Below are 17,453 nucleotides of genomic sequence, written 5' to 3' on the forward strand. Positions count from 1 at the left end.
TATATATATATATATACTTGTCTCCCCATCAGATGATAGACAATTAAGTACTTGAAATCAGAGACAGAATCTTATCAATCCTAGGATCCTTCATTTTGCTAAGTATATATTCATAAATATTTGTTAGATGTTGGAATGAATTAACAAATGAATTGATTTTGCTCATTTATCTCCATGGAAGGTTAGTGATAATGAGAACAAACCATTTGATTTCGCTCATGAAAAAGATCCATTTGGAAATGGAATAATAGAACTTTCTTTTTTTTATATTTATTTTTTAGTTTTTTTTAGATGAACACAATATCTCCATTTTATGTTTATGTGGTGCTGAGAATCGAACCCAGTGCCTCATGCATACTAGGCGGTTGCACTACCACTTGGGCCACATCCCCAGCCCCAAATAATAAAACTTTCAATGAAGCAAAACAGCTATACGACACACTGAGCTAGACAACAAACAAACAAAAACCAATCTCATCTCTGGAAAACATGCCAGAATCTTAGTACACCATTTTCAGCAAAGAGATACCATCTCTCTACCAAGACTTGGTCTAATCTTAGTACTAGAAAACTGAAACCTCCTAACTGGAGAATAAATGAGTTCAATTTTCATTAGATCATAAACTGTGACAGATCTGAGGGTATCAAATTAGCCCAAGCAGTAGGTCCTTCTTAGTGCCACCTAGAGGTATGTGGAGAGAGAGGTGCTGGGATGGGGGTAGGTGCTCAGCTTCCACTCATGATACTGGCAGCAACAGCTGCCACATGGCTCTCTCCCTTGGTTCCCAAAAGACAGATGAGAAAAGCTCCAAGAACGGAAAGATCCAAGATGAAATGGGGAGGTGTTTGGTGAGCTGGGGTAGGTCTTAGGAACAGGATTCAAGGTTAGGTCAGAGATGCAGCTGAGCATCTCCTGGGGAATAAACTTCCAGGTGCCACATTTCAGAGCATCATGAAAAAATTACAGGCACATAAATCTGAAAGTAGATAGCTTCAGTTCAACCATCATGGATGTTGAAAGGTGAGATTAAATGATTCTGAAACTTTGCCTGGCCTCATGAACCTCTATGACTTAAGAAAGTGAACCATGCTTGGCTGGACAGAGCTTTCCTAATATTATTATGGGAAAAGGAATTTCTCACATTGCAGGCTGGGGAAGCCAAATATGGTCTTTATGCTGCATGCAGTGTTCTGCACTCATCTGTACACAGGGCTTTTTCTTTAAAATTAACATTTGGAAGGATTGGAAAATCACTTTACATACTTTGTGTTTTATTCTAGATAAATTTATAAGAGGGTGACCAACTTTTAACATCTTCTCTATAGCCTTTGCTTGTTAATTTATTTTTAAACACGGGGAGAACAATTGTGGCCATATACACATAAGAAAACACAAGAGATCAGGAAAGATGACAATTTGCCTATCTATGGCCCAATCTCGATGCCAACATCTGACTGGTAAGGTTCAACCAGCAGAACAAGCAAGGCCCAGGAGCCTCCAAAATATAGTCTTAAGAACAAACAGGTATAGGTTTTGTTGTGTATAGGCTCAGGTAGAATGCAGGGGCTCCCAGCCGGGTGGAGGGTTGCTAATTTTGCCTGAGGTGAGAAACTCAGAACTCTGGTTCCCTGAATAGGTACTAGTTAAACCTAATATATTCCTAAGAATTTTTAGAGAAAGTTTTCCTGTCAGTTTCCAATGTGTAGCCTGCTTTGTGCTGGTCAACTCTAACATCCTGTTGAGGAACTGTGACTTTGAGCAGAACTGATATCAATCCCCACAGCTGAGCAGCAGGGAAGCCCACCAAACCCACTCTCATTCAGAACATCAGGAGGTTATGTTTCCCTTTTTGCTTCCAAGGAAGCATTTTCACTCCTCTTGCAAAATCTCCAGTGGTAACGACTGTGTCTGGAAATGCAAACCAAAACAGTGGGAGACCAAAATTGAAAACATCAATATTATTCCTTGTAGAAATGTAAAGTGTTACAATCATTAGTTCGAAGTTCTCATTTAAATTATAAATAGACATAGATTTAAACAGCAAAAATCTCATTTTTAGGAATCTACACTATGAAAATTTAAAAAGAGTAATTGGAAACACACACACGCGTACACACACACACACACACACACACACACACTCACACTAACTGAGTCAGTGTTTCCAAGAGTAGGCATTTCAAAATAACCTAACAGAGGATGGATGAAATAATGATACAAGGCAACTGTGTTTGTGATATTTTAAGTGTTGAAAGCAAAATTCAGAGCAAAAGCAAAATACGATCCAATTTTGTTTATAAAGCTTTCTTTTTGCATATACAAGCTTATGCATGCAGTGAATTGACAGTAGAAAGATAATACAATCTGGCAGCATTTGTTGCCTTGAAGGGGAGATGATTGGAAGAGAGAAGAGTCAGGACAGATTACCAAATTTTACTTGCTTTACATTGGTATTGTTTGATGATTACAATGAGTATATATTATTTCTATAATAGTTATATAAATTTTTTTCTCAAAAGCCTCATATTTAAACACTTATATGAGGAGAAAAGCCATTTCTGCAATTTCTATGTGTCTACTGACATGGCATGTCAATGGAGCTGGGTGCAACTTTGGAGTATTATTTTATTGCCTTATAAAATTGGAAATCACCTGACCAGATGAGAAGTTATTTTATTTTATGCTACCTACACAAACATTATACTCTTATGAAAGAAAAGTGTGCTTGTTTGAAAAAAATCAAGGGGAAAATTTCATGACATAAAAAGTCATTAAAGTGAATGGAAAAATTAAACTTGAGGGATAATTCCCGAAGCAAATGAAAATCCTTGCTTCATGTTTTTAAGCCTGTGGTTCTCAAACATTAGTGTGCATCAGAATCACCTGGAGAGCTTGTTAAAATACAGTTTGCCCAACCTCGCCTTCAGAATTTCTGGTTCAGTGGGTTTGGGTTAAGAGAGGAGAATTTGCATCATGTTCCCCCATGATGCTGATACTGATGCTGCTGGTCTGAGAATCACACTTAGAGATGACTGCTTTAAAAACATTATTGTATGTCCTTTGTCAGAAATGGCTGAGATTTCTAGGAGCAGGACCAGTGGCCAGGAAAGATGCAGATAAGTCCTATCTGGGACATGGGGTTGAGAATATGTATTATGGACAGTTTAATAGCTGCCTGCAACACTACATATGCTGTGCAATCACATTGTATGTTATAAAAAACAAAAGCACTGAACAAATCAAAAGGATGTAAGGATGATGGAGAATTATTTATATGCTATTGAATCTCATTTTCTCTTCATTGCTTATAAGAGAATATGAATTGTATAACTTTTCAGTTAGTTACCCATAGTGGAAATAAAACCAGAAAACATTGAAAGCAAAGAGAAGGCAGAATTTTGTGAATTACATTTAAATAAAATGTTCCTGCCTGTCTTTAGTGGTAGTACATATTGCTTTGAACATGTGGAAATTTAATTTTTCTGAATAAAGAAGTATAGAATGTTTTTGATGATTGTGCCACACATTGCGACTGAAGCAGTTGACATGCACAATATGCTTTTATCAGTTTCTTGATAAATTTTGTCAAGATTCATCCCTCTTAAAACCAAATTTTTTTTGGGGGGGGGGGCGAAAAATATAAAAAAAGAGAGAAATTTCAGAGATTTGTAAGTTTTTACTGTTGGGGGTAGGGGCAAAGCCCTATCTGTTTAGGTGGTCCAAGAGCTAAGTATTAAAATGAAGAGGTTCCAGACTTTTCATAATCTTGTCCCCACAGGTCCTCCCTCCTAAAACCAAATAGGACTCTACTTGGACCAGTAGCATGCCTCTGGACAGACTTTCTGGAGAGGATTTTTGGGTCATGGGTTTCTTCCAGGGAGGCTCAGAAAAAAGCTTCCCTTGCAGTTTGGGTTTGAAGATCATAGATCAGTGGCAGAACAGGACACCTAAGAACATTTCCAAACAATCACCACTTTCTTCTCTCATAATCTTGGGCTCCTTCTGGGCTCTTCCTTTGGGAGTTTCCCCTCATTCCAGTTAAACTGTATATCATAATTGCATGGCCACCTCAGACAGTACATTAAAATACCATGTTTACTTTGTGAAAGCTCTTACTTTAGGGAAACCAGAGGTCAGGATTGCAGTTGGTTGACAGATCTGTGAAATGGCTTTGCCCTTCTACCTCCTTGTTCATATCAGATTTCATCCTGCTTACTATCCTTTTTTTTTTTCCCCCAAGTTCACAATTTCCTAACACTGTTTTTCAGCTAAGCCACTTCGGAGATCACCCTGGATTCCTAGAACTTTCCAATCTGACATCCGAATTTGCCTAGCCTTGGCTAGTTAACTACCTTGAAAGAAATTTACATCAAGTCATTATTGGCAGGAAATGGCTTAATATGTTCCAGTCCCATCCATGTGTTATGTGGTGATTTTAAACTCAACAAATCTTAAATAAAGGGATATGTTTCTGATGATTGTATGTTATGGAGTGTATAGGCTGGTAAGGGAGAGGTTTTGGCCAGAGCACCTTCCCAATGGAGTAGTCAGTACTCCATTGACTAGAGTACTGACCACTCACATGGTAATTAGTACTCTAGTCAATGGACAGGTCCATGGTTAGTTGGCCCTGTTGCTTTTTACTAGGAAACATAGGAGCAATGTTCTCTTTTCAAAGTGTCCTTAAAATCTCTACCTGAAGGAGAAATGAATGGGCACCTGGCACTGTGATGGGTTGTTGACCCTTGTTACCCATGTTAATTTATTTCTTGTTGGAAGTTATGTTTACTTATGAGTAAGAAACTATTATAGTTCTGGATCTTAATGGAAAGGGAAGGGCAGGATTATAGTTCAACAAACAGTCAAATGCTGAGTATGGATCCCTGGGTTTGGGCTATACGGGGTGTGGGGTAAGGTGTCTGGTAGATCACTTCTTTTGTAGCAAGAAATAACAGGGCACCCACCCTTTTGGAATCAGGCTAGGAAATGGAAGGGAGGAGAGTCAGACCAGCCACTTGCAAAGCTGGACTAGATGGCTTGTAGATTTGGCTGAAGTGTTCTAGAGTACTGGCGACACTGTATAATCTGTAATTTATCAACCCATCAGGACTTCTGCTTCTTGTGTTTTGCATGTTTATTTGTACGAGTTCCCCTTTGAAAATCAGCTCAGTAAGCAGAATCAGTGAAGGTTAGCTTTGCTCAGACTTTATTCAAACTTCTGGGGATACAAATGAAATTGGCAGTTAGTGGTCATGGGAAAAGTGAAATGAGAGGAAACCAAGCCAAGCCCTTCATACGTGACCTTGCTTTAGCAGATCTGAAAACTTGGACGTTCTTAAAGAGCATTTAAAACTTGTTGGCTATGTTCTATTTCCTTTTTCTTTTCTAAGTTAGGGATCTGGAACCCTCATAGTCACCTTGGATGATTTAATTGTAGTCAGTATGTAAAACATCCTAGCTCATTTCTATAAACATGAAAGTCAACAACAATCTTGTCCACCCAGTTTGACTTGCTAATGAAAATAGAGGTGCTTTTAATTTTTACAGAATAAAAAGTAACTTCAACTTTCTTAGTATGACAAGTTCTTCCTTTTATCAACATTTATTTGTTTATTTGGTACTGGAGATTTAACCCAGGGTCCTCGACCACTGAACTATTTCCCTAGCCTTTTTAAATTTTTATTTTGAGACAGCATCTGGTTATGTTGCACAGGCGGGCCTTGAACTTGAGATGCTCTTGCCTCAACTTCCCAAGCAGCTGTGATTACAGATATGTGCCAACACACAACCGAACAACAATCAAACAAAACCCCAGAAAATAATGTTGGCAATCATGTGGAGAAACTGAAATCTTTGCATATTGCTGGTGGCAATGCAAAATGATGCAGACACTGTGGAAAATGGCATGGCATTCCCTCAAAAAAATTAAACATGCAGTTACCATTTGGTTCAGCATTTCTACTTCTGGATATAAGTCGAAAAGCAGGGACTTCAACAGATATTTACATATTTACTTTCATAGCAGGATTATACACAATAGTCAATAGTGGGAATAAACTGAGTATCTATTGATAAACAAATGAATAAATAAATACATTATTGTGCCTGGTTTAATATTTATTTATTTTTATTAACTTTTCACAGAAGTGATTTTAGCAGTCCTATATTAAGGATGCATAATTTCAAATTTTATTATCAGATCGAGACACAAAAACAGATTAAGTATGATTGACATATATAAATAAAAGCTCTTCTTATGTTTTAATTGATCTTGGAGGTATTAAACTTATGTTCATACTATTCTAGATACTTTTAAGACTTTTACTTTTTAACCAGGTGTCATAATCACTATCATTTTCAGGTGTTGGCATGTAGGCCTACATAGGAATGGGATCTCTGAATATTGTAGGCTTTAAATATATACATATTTCTGAGCAGAAAATAGCCCAGATGAGGCAGCATCCTAAATCACATGACATTATTCTTTCTTACCTTTGGGGCACCAGAATCTTGTTGCAGTGGTCTGGTAGGGTCTACTGAATACAAGTATTGGTCTAAAGCAATAGTAGAGAGATGCTATGATTTACAATTTTATGAGAAAAATAAAATGCTTTGCTGAGCATGGGCAAAGATACTTTAGGGAACAAGAACAATAAAAATTTTATTATACTGATAAGACTTAATTGCATTCAGTGAATTATAGAGCACCCAGATTGTCATATTTACTTTAATTTCTCTTCACCAAAGAATATTTGAATTCTTACATTATTTTTTTTAAAATTATATTTTAGTTGTAGTTGGACACAATAGCTTTATTTTGTTTATTTCTTTTTATATGGTGCTGAGGATTGAACCCAGCACCATGTGCCAGGCGAGTGCTCTACTGCTGAGCTACAACCCCAGCTCTCAATTTCCACCTTCTTTTGGCTAAAAGAATGTGGCCTGCATTCTACAGATTATTTTAAATCCCATCATTAAATAGTCATCAAGTACTGACTGTGTGCTGGGTGTGGTGGTGCACAACTGTAATTCCAGTGATTCAGGAAGCTGAAGAAGGAGTATTGCAAGTTCGAGACTAGCTTTGATAATTTAGCAAGGCCCTAACTCAAAATAAAGTATATCTAAAAAGTAAAAAAGGGCTGGAAATGTAGCTCAGTAGTAAAGTGCCCTTGGATTTAATCCCCAGTACTGAAAAACAAACAAAACAACCCAAAACACTACTGACTGTGGTTGGGCCCTAAGCTGGGTTCAGGGGATAAAAAATGAGTAAGAAACTCACAATATAGTACAGGGAAAGATGTGTAGTTAGGTAGTGAGGAAGGTAGGTATTGCTACTTTCTGAGGGAGGTGCTATGCTAATGGTTCCACATGTGTTATTCACAATCTCTTCAAAACAATCCTAGAGACAAGCTTACTATTACCCTTATCTTACAAGTGAGGAAACAAAACCACAGAGAAATGGAGCAAATTGACCACTTTGGTAGAACTGTAGTTCAGACCTGAGTCCAGGGGATACACAGGTTTTGGGGGGCCCTCTTAAAAATACACTTCACAACAACTAGATAGCTATTATAGAATAAACAACAACCAAACAAAAACCCTTCTGAAAACAATGTCATCAATAATGTGGAGAAACTGAAATCCTTGCACATTGTAGGTGAGAATGCAAAATGGTACAGACACTGTGGAAAATGGTGTGGCATTTCCTCAAAAAATTAAACATGCAATTGCCATCTGGTCCAGCATTTCTACTTTTGGGTACAAACCAAAAGAAATGAGAGCAGAGACTTCAACAGATATTGCATATTCACTTTCATAGCAGGATTATGCACAATAGCCAAGAGTGGGAACAAACCAAGTCTATTGGCAAACAAATGAATAAGCAATACACACATACACACACATACATATACAGGAATATTATTTGGCCTTGGAAAGGAATAATACATGCCACAGCATGGATAAACTATGATGACACTATGCTAAGTGAAATAAGCCAGGCTCTAAAGGACAAAGACTCTAGGATTACAATTCCATAAGGTACCTAGAATAGTTAGTTACAGAGATAGAGTAGAGCAATGGTTGTCAGGACCTAAGGGAGGAGTTGTAGTTTAATGGGAACAGACCTCCAGTTTGGGAAGGTGGAAAAGATCTGGACATGAAGAGCTGTGATGATTGCACAATATTGTGCATGTACGTCGTGCCACAAAACTGTAACCTAAAGATGTATAAAATGGTGAATGTAATTTTACCAAAAAAAGTAAATGCAAAATTAATTATAAAAATTAGTTTCTAAAGCAACTATTTGGAAAAAGAAAAGAAATAAAAAATCTGACATTAAAAATGTTAAACACCGAAGAAGAAACAGAACAAAAAATATAGCACAATATTTTATATTAACTCACAGCCTGACATAATTCTATCATACCTTTTACCTATATTTCAGGGTCATAATATTTGATTAACTCTTCATATGGCAGACATTTTGTATTATTTTCTATGGAAAGAAGAGGAAGAGACTCCATTCATAATTCTAGAATGGTCGATTAAAATTTGTTTTGTATTTGTTATTGATACCAGATGCAAAAAACTTCATATGCATTTGAAATATTTCTTCAGGCCTGTGCCTTAGAACACAGGATTGTTTAATTTTTGTTCTATTTCCATTAAAAAAATTTTAAAGTATGATGTGGTTTTCATCATATATCAGACAGTATCAGATATATTTAGAGGAGAGAACTTTCATCTTGACTAATATCAGATGAAAACCAAATTCTCTGCCTGCAGTTTCACACATTTGGCAGGTAAATAATTTAAAATAGATTAGTACTGTCTGTGTACCTTTCATAATCTGTTTCTTTTCAGTAGCCCACAAATGTCTGAATCTAGGAGCTATTAGCACATTTTGATATGGCTTTGAGCCCTAAATATTTTTTTATTATGCCAGTATGGCTAGCAATAAATTATAAATATGTATACAGAAGTGACTAGGAACCCCATAAATACCCACTGTGCTAAGTGGGTATTTATTCTAATTTATTCTAAATTATTCTAAACTCAATTTCCCTGTCTGGATCTGAAAAATGCTCGAAGCCTCTCCACCACTTGACACAGGAAGTACACTGACAGGTAGAGAGACTAAAATGATAATGGGTTTGACTGATTTGGGGTAAAATATCATTTGTAAATTTTATGACAATGTAAACACATTTCTAGGGCCCTTTCAAGATCTTGGAAGTAGACCAAGCAAGTGGACCCACCTGAAGTTTAAACATCGTTGTTTTCACCATAATGCCACCTCAGTGTAATTCTGTTGGACTCCTACATTTTTGCTTTTTGCTGATGTACTACTCACCTTCAGATAATTAGAAATCACTGAGGTAAGGGCAATGAGAGAAACCTAACTAGACACTAAGGACACACCAAGAAGGACACAAAAAAGTGCTTGTGCCAGAAAGGCCCCAGAGAGAACCCACCTAGCTCACACTGGTCTGTACTATATTAGCACAGTCTCATTTCCTGTTTTTTTTATTACCTCCTTCAGAAAATTCACAGTGCCAGTTCTGTCCTGCTAGCATATCTAATTCCATGTTCTAAAATAAAGTATCCAGTAAATAGCACTAATCATATAGGGAAAAGTCAATAAAATGGCAATTGGATAATTGACATCAAACCAGATATGAAAAGTACAAAAAAACATGTGAACCCCAATAACAAAATTAATTAAATTTAGCCAAGTGATAAAGAATATTAACATGGAGGAGGATTTTCATAGACCAAATCAGACAAAAAACTTGTTAAAGAGGTAAGTTTAAAAATTGGGTAAAGGTTCATATGATATATCAGGTTTCATGAAGAAAATGACCCGCATGCTGAACCTTGGATCAGGTAGATCACCTCAGGTGGATGTAATACCTAACTAGGTCTCTGCTCCTCTCTCAAGTTTTTTAATTGACATTTCAACTTTGGCCTTGATTCTCAATACAGTTACCTCAGCCCAATGAGGTTATAAGTCTCTTCTCTTTATTTGACTAAGTGACTTTGCAATTCTGGGAAAAGAGAAATAACTACAGGGATGTTAAGCTCAATCAAATCTAGAGTGTTAGTACATTTATATTAAGTCTAGAAACCCAATTTTATAATCATTGGAATAATCTATGAAGATTGTTTCTTAAGGTACTTGAAACTTGTAATAGAACCTGGCATATTAGAAAATTAGATATATGAACCATATGAAAAATTTTTTGTGAGTCTCTACAGAGTGGTTTTGTTTTAGATGGGGTCTCTCTAAGTTGTCCAGGCTACTTTCAAACTTGTGGGATCAAGTAATCCTCCCACCTCGGCCTCCCAGGTGGCTGGGATTATAGGCATATGCCACCATATCCAACTGTCTTCACAGTTTCAATGTTTAAGAGAAAATTATTAGAACACACATTTGTTCTATTCCTTTTTGAGTTTTCCTTAGTTATTAGTATTTTCTTCCCATTTAAAAATATTTATAAAAGACTAACACGGCAAGCATTTGAGATGTTCAAGAGATAAGTTTTTAATTAACATAGTTTAAAATATTTAAAGGAACTCATTTAGTTCTATCACCTACATTGCTTAAAGGAATAACCATTGAGTATTAATCAAGGAATAAGTAAATAATAATTTATATTTCTTCACTAAAATTTCAAGATTTTTAAACTTGTTAGACATAAAAGTTTAGCTGGGTATGGTAGTGCACATTTGTAATCCCAGCAACTTGGAATGCTGAGGAAGGAGGATCCCAAGTTTGAGACCAACCTGGGCAACAGCAAGACCCTGTCTCAAAATAACGAATAAAAAGGGCTGTGAATGTAGCTCACTGGTAAAGCACCCTTGGGTTCAATTTCCCATGACCCCTCCTGCCATAAGACTTAAAAGCTTAATAAGAAATTGTTTTAAAACTTTTCAACTTTAATACATTGAGAGTAGTGAGCTCTAGAGGTTCTTTTGGTGGCTAGGCACCAAAAGGGTTAGGGTTAGGGTTAGGGTTAGGGTTAGGGTTAGGCTTAGGCTTAGGCTTAGGCTTAGGCTTAGGCTTGGGCAGATGCAAGGCAGAAGAACTCTATTACTTACAACTCCAAGCAGAGAAGTCTTCTGGGCAGGGCCAGGCGGGAGGTAGTACCTACAAACAGAGTACCAGCAAGCTAGTGTGGACCAGACAGGCACAGCTTATGTATGGCAAACAGGGTGAGGTTAGCTAATTCCCTGGGTTCCCCATAATTTTTGTGGGTTCCAGGGAAGAGGCGCTGTCCCCTTGTCTGTTGTCTGGCCCTGTAGTGATTAGGTTAGGTACTTAGTATCCCAAGAGTAAAATGCCCCTGATAAAGGAAATGGTTGGGGTGTGGACTTAATCAGCTACTCAAGAAAGGGAACTGGCCAGCCTCTAGCCAGGGTGTCAAAACAAGATTAAGAAAGCACAATAAATTAAAAAGAGAAAAAATTCACAAATAAAATATATATAATAATTGAGTCCTTGACATGAATTTTGAGCTCAACTATTTAAGGTATTTGTGGGACTTGAGTAGTATAAAAGTCTGACCAGAATATTACAATTTTTCTAAGGGTTGAATTAATGAACATAGAAAATGTTTTATTATGACAGTAAAAAGAAAAAGACCCCATAGAAACATGAAGAATTCCTGAAGTTTGGTCTGTAGCCAGTTCCTTTATTTATTTAGTGTTTCCAGAATACATTGGTCATGATGGGGACCTCAGTAGCATCTTCTTTGATTTACAGAGTGTGTTGAAGTTATGAGTTATGTTTTTAATGATGATTTTGTGGTCCAGGCTTTTCATGAGAGTGGCCACTTGATTGGTGGTAGCAGGAAGCATTAATGTTAAACATTACCTTGACTAGATAATATATAATCAGTGGCAAATTCATTGCCAAAAACCATTTTTTTTTTTTTTTTGGCCAGGGTTCCCTGGCCTTGGCTAAGCAAACTTAATATTTGTTGTACTTTAGAAATATGAGATACTGGAGTTTTGGACATTTGTTGATTACTATCAATGATTTTTAGAGCAATGTTCCCTGTGTCCATTCTAGCAAGTCCCAAAGTAGTGATAAGTCCTCGTAATATAGGCATAAACGTGACATATGTATCATAGGTATGAATGATCCTGGGTGGGGGCAGTAGAGAATGATTAGCATTTATTTAAATGGGAAGCCAAGAGAGACCAGAATGTATCCGTGTAGCTTCTGATTTGTGGTTAATAGAAGAACAAAGTAGAAGGGTTATACATCCTTATTTGTTGGGCCACATATAATCCTGTGGTGTTATCTTTAGGCTGGAAAAATCATACCTTATTTTAGGTAAATGGGAATATTAGAGAATGACACTAGAGGGAGAAAGTGGTTTTTGTTGGACATATGGTAATGGAGTGGTGGTTCATCTGTGATACATACTGAGGAAACAGGCAGGCCATTCCACCGGCCATGCAGGAAAATTTGGAAGAGGATACTTCTTCTACTGGATATTTTCCATTTCTAGAGAAGATGTGTGGTGTGATATGTGGAAGGATAATAGCAAGTCCAACAGTTACACATAGTCAATGCCTAATAGGTAAGCTCAGTCAAATGCATATGCATTTTGGATATATGTGTAAATATCCAAGGGCCTAGGGCAATGGGTCTATACTTTTTATGCCATTCAGTGTTTTAGAGTACAAGAGCAATAGACACTGTCAGGACAGGAGAGATTGAGGTAAAAGTGGGGGAGCTGAAAATGAAGGAGGGGGAAGGGAAACAATAGAACGACTAAAAGATTTGAGTGTGATTCTGTTATACTTTGGAGAGCACACAATTTGGAGACTTCAGTAAAACTACCCTCTGGGCAGGAGAGGCGGGTGGCATTAGCAAGAACATGAATCTTAGAAGCATTATGGATACACTGGGTTTGGTTCCCAAGGGGCTTAACTTTAATGAGGTTTTGGAGTTGGATTACAATCATAAAGGACAGGACTGAGATGTTTACAGGATCACAGAGCAGGGCTGAGTTTTTGGGCAAAAAACCAAATACCAAAAACAAACAAGCAAAAAAAAAAAACCCATAAAACCAAAACAAAACAAATCTGGGGTCTCCTATGGGGGTGAGACTTTCCAAGTTCTGGTGTAGTTGGCTGAGAGGCAGAAGCAAATTTATTCCTAATGGCAAAGTTTTGAGTTGGGCCAGTGTGATAATGGGGTATCCTTCCCACTGGAGCCCACTTAAATTGATGGGGTCGTATTTTTGTGGATCTATGGTGTTATAATGAGGCTGAGCTGTTTGTAGAATTTGAATACGTGTTGGGCCCTGGGATGGATGTGCAATCATCTTTTAAGTCAAAGGCTTTGTGGATCCACAGAAAAGATGATATTGGGTACTGCTGTAACTGATCAATGTTCAATTACAACACACCTGAATCTTGCTGGCACCATTAAAATCTCAATCAAGGTAGCTGAATCTAAAAGTTGTCAACAGTACAAGGTTTTTCTGGTATGAGTGATGAGAGATGTTCTGCTGTACGTAGATCGTCAATCGTATGGCCCAATTTGCCCTTGGTTAGGATGTTTGCCTATTAAAACATCTGTGGTTGAGGTGGGAACTTCAGTGTTAGCCTATAGGAAGCCCCTCAAATTTAACCAATCACTGTGGATCTTTTGTCTGACTTATGAGTTGGCTGGTGATGGGGAAGTTGGTGAGAGTTTTGTGCAGCAGGGTTTGCATTAGCCAAACTCAATGGCATTTAGACCCCAGCATTTTCCATGTCTAGTTGAAATGGGGTTTGTTTAAGCCTTTAGATCACAGGACAATGAAAGTAGCCAGACTAATAATAATAAGATCAAGATCCCACACCATGATGTGCAGCTGTATCTGATAGGCTTTTTATTGTTTGGTGTTCGTTTCTTTCCGGCATGAATGATTACTATTGGTTTTGAAGCAAGAACAAAGGTCAGGCAGTTAGTGTAGATAGAGAAATCCAGCCTGGTCAGGAAGATGGAAGCTGAATAAGGATGGGAAGGTAGAAGCTGGTTCATAGGGGAATGGAATATTAATACCTTCAGGACACATCCCCATCACTCACGGCCAAAGTTACCTGCTTCTGGGGGATTGAAATGTAACACCTTCAGGACATTCCCCCTCCCCTAACCATAACCCAAAGGTTACCTGCCTCCAGGGAGATTGTCCCTCCTAGCAAGAAATTATTAATGAGTATTCCCTGGGTGGATCCCCTTGAATTGCCCCCCTCTTCACTGAATGTCCCTAGAGGACAGGAGAAGTAATAAACCTGGAAATTGTAAAAAGGACAAGTGTCACCCCTCTCAGGAACACTCAGCTCTGGGTCCCCTTCTCTGTGGAGAAGTCTGTGTTACTATCCTCCGCTTGCCTAGGTTTTTCCTGGGTGTTCAATCTTCACATCTGAAGAAACGGAATTTGTCGTCACCAGTAACCAGTGTTATCAGTTTTATCATGGTGCGATAGAGTGCCAGTTCTATCATTACTTTTGAATGTCATTTTCATTTATGAACTGTAGTTATCTCCCATTCTGATAATGTACTCTTTTTGTAGAAATAGCCCTGAAGGAATAAATTCTTTGAGGGACTTAGAGGGGGAAATTAGGTTAATCACCCATTTTTTAAGAGCATGAATAGCATGGAAGATTTTTAGGTGGAACTTTAGGTTTGAATAGATCCTATAATGCTGAGTGTAGAGTGACCTATCATTAATGGATCAGCTGGATCATTGAAGAGAGCCTTAGATGTGCTGGCTGTGACATGAACAGAAACATGGGTGACACAGATTTTCAGGCAAGCACTTGCCAACTTTTGCTATGTGGATAGTGCCCATAGTTCTCTACTCTGTATAAGGAAACTGTCCTTTTTCCACTGCCTGAACCAAAAGCAAGAGCTTTAGCTAGTATTCTGGAATTTAACAGAAGTCACCAGTTGTTGGATTTTAAGTAGTGTGATAACCCAGTCTCTGTTTTGAAGTTGGGACACTGTGGCATCCATGTCTGCCTAGAATAGCCTCTAGTGATTCAGATTTCAGAATTTCTAGAGATATTCAGAGATATCATCTACATAATGCTGGTGGTGAGTAGAAGCCAAATGAATATATTACCTAGCTCTTGGTGGCAAAGGTTATGGGCCATGGCAAAGCTGTTTACCCCAGAGGCAAGCAGGTAAAGATAGATTTGGTACTTGGAAGATGATAAATTGAGTCTGGGAAGTCTATAATGGGGACAAAATAAAACATACTGATGAGGTCAATTGTAGCAAGATATTTCATGATGAGGGTGTCTTTGTTTTCAGTCACCTCATTAATATTGCATATTTGTCCTTTGAGGGGAGAAACTTTGGCATGTGGTTACAATAATCAATAAGGAACCTCCATTTATTTTTATTGACTTAGAGGATAGGCAAACTTGGACAATTAAGGGGAGAAATCTTGGGGCTTATGACCCCCCCTCTTTTATCTTGTATTACAGGCTGTAACTCTTCTGTCTCTTATTTTAACTGGTATTGTGGGGGTGTCAACTATTTTAACCAGCACAGGCAAATAGGTGGGGTTTTGTCTGGCATAACTCACTAATAATGGCACAGATTTTTATTTATTTTAATTGGTGCATGGCCCTGTGATGGCATCCATTAAAATTATGGGAAATTTGGGGCTGGGGATGTGGCTCAAGCGGTAGTGCGCTTGCCTGGCATGCGTGCGGCCCAGGTTCGATCCTCAGCACCACATACAAACAAAGATGTTGTGTCCACCGAAAACTTAAAAATAAATATTAAAATTCTCTCTCTCTTTTTAAAATTATGGGAAATTTGAATTTAAGTAATAAACACGAAAAGTTTTCCAGTGGAATTGTTTCAAATGTGACATCAAATTTAATTAAGTTGTCTAGGCCTTGAGAACAAGTGACCTAAATTTGAAAGGACATTCCTCATATTTAGAAGGATTCTCAGTTGGCACTATTTTTTCAGTTCTTGATTCTAGGAGAACCAGGAATTAATGGGAATTGTGCAGACTCCAAAAGACCACCAAGGTATTGAGGGGGTGATCAGCTCCCAGTAGTGGCACAGATCCAAGAAGTGTGTCAATTCTTAAGATAGGGGTTTGGGTGGTTGACATCAGTGCAAATCAGTAAGGGATTGGACCAGAGATAATGAGGCTGAGGTCCTGAGGGGCCCTTGGGATGTGCTTGGGACCACCCTGAGGATGCAGTACACTAATGGAAATCAGAATATCTTGCTCTTGTTGAAGTGAGTGCTCCTAAACAGAGTCATTAATTGTACCTAGACACCTTAATGGCCGATAGAAGGCCTCCTGGGAATTTCGAGATGGCAAGGGGTTAGATGGAGGCCATGGAGCATTAAATTTATTGGGAGGGCCTCACTGGGAAGTAGTTATAATTGTTTCTTTTTTATTAGGGGAGCTTTATCACTGATCCCTATTCCCCAACCCTGTTTATTTTTCATTTTGAGATAGGGCCTTGCTGAGTTGCTGAGGCTGGTCTTGAAGTTGTGATCCTCCTGCCTCAGCCTCGAAGTCACTGGGACTACAGGTGTGCACCACCATGCCCAGCTATAATAGTGGTTACACAGACATTTGGATGAACAGTTCCTTCATTATGGGCTGACATCTCTGTACTATCTAATCTCTAAATGTGTTAGTAGGACTAAGGGAGCAAGGTGGCCTGATAATGAGATAGGAGCACCATGTCAAAAGAATTCTTTTGCTTTAGCATTGGCAGGTGCTGCACCAGTTATAGTAATAGAGTATTCTCCCTTGGAGAGTTCTGCAAAATGATACTCATTGCACCATGCCAATTGTATGCATTGTCTGAGCCTCCTCCAAAGTTTCTCAAGGGGGCTAAACCCTATTCAGCAATAAGAGTTTTGCCCCCCTTTCAAGCCAAGAAACCCAGTGTATCAAGGGTAGGGAACCCCAGGGGTAAGCTTCATCAGACAAAGTGGGGCCTTTTTCTATGTCTGATTGACTTCTATTTTACTGGTGAGTATTACTCTGTTGTGGCTTCTCATGATCATGGGAAATTCGAGCCTATAAGGTCATGTGGCTCCTAATAAATCATGCAATTTTTGATCTATAGACAAACCAGATAATTATCTCACTTTGGCTTTAGTAAATAGTCACTCTGATTTATGGTAAGCAGACAAAATAGTAAGTTGGCCCTTTTAAAATTATCTTTTTGAGGAAAAACTCTCTTCATATTCTCTGTGTTTTTTCATCTGGTAAAGTATGTCTTTCCAATTTGATTTCTGATGGTTTACCAACCACCTGGACCTTTTGGGTGGTGAGGGAGAAACCCTCTGGAGTTTCCAGTGACTTTCTTCATAGGAAGCTGCCTCTGTTTGGGCCTCCTGCCCAGCTCACCTCTGAAGAGCTGGGATTCACATTCATAGAGGTGAGGTGGCCTTCTT

At 38.2% G+C, this 17,453-nt stretch overlaps 1 protein-coding gene across 1 annotated transcript in view; it reads right to left on the reverse strand.

The window, feature by feature from the left end:
• Ca1 (carbonic anhydrase 1) overlaps nucleotides 1-11,299 on the reverse strand; it is a 42,793-nt gene extending 31,494 nt beyond the window's left edge. The window contains exon 1 of the mRNA XM_048782859.1: nucleotides 11,105-11,299. The gene's annotated coding sequence lies outside the window, so the exon portion shown is untranslated. The remainder of the gene's footprint in view (nucleotides 1-11,104) is intronic.
• Between the last annotated feature and the right edge of the window lie 6,154 nt (nucleotides 11,300-17,453).

This window comes from Marmota marmota, unplaced genomic scaffold (assembly GCF_001458135.2).
Source record: "Marmota marmota marmota unplaced genomic scaffold, marMar, whole genome shotgun sequence".
Taxonomy (NCBI): domain Eukaryota; kingdom Metazoa; phylum Chordata; class Mammalia; order Rodentia; family Sciuridae; genus Marmota; species Marmota marmota.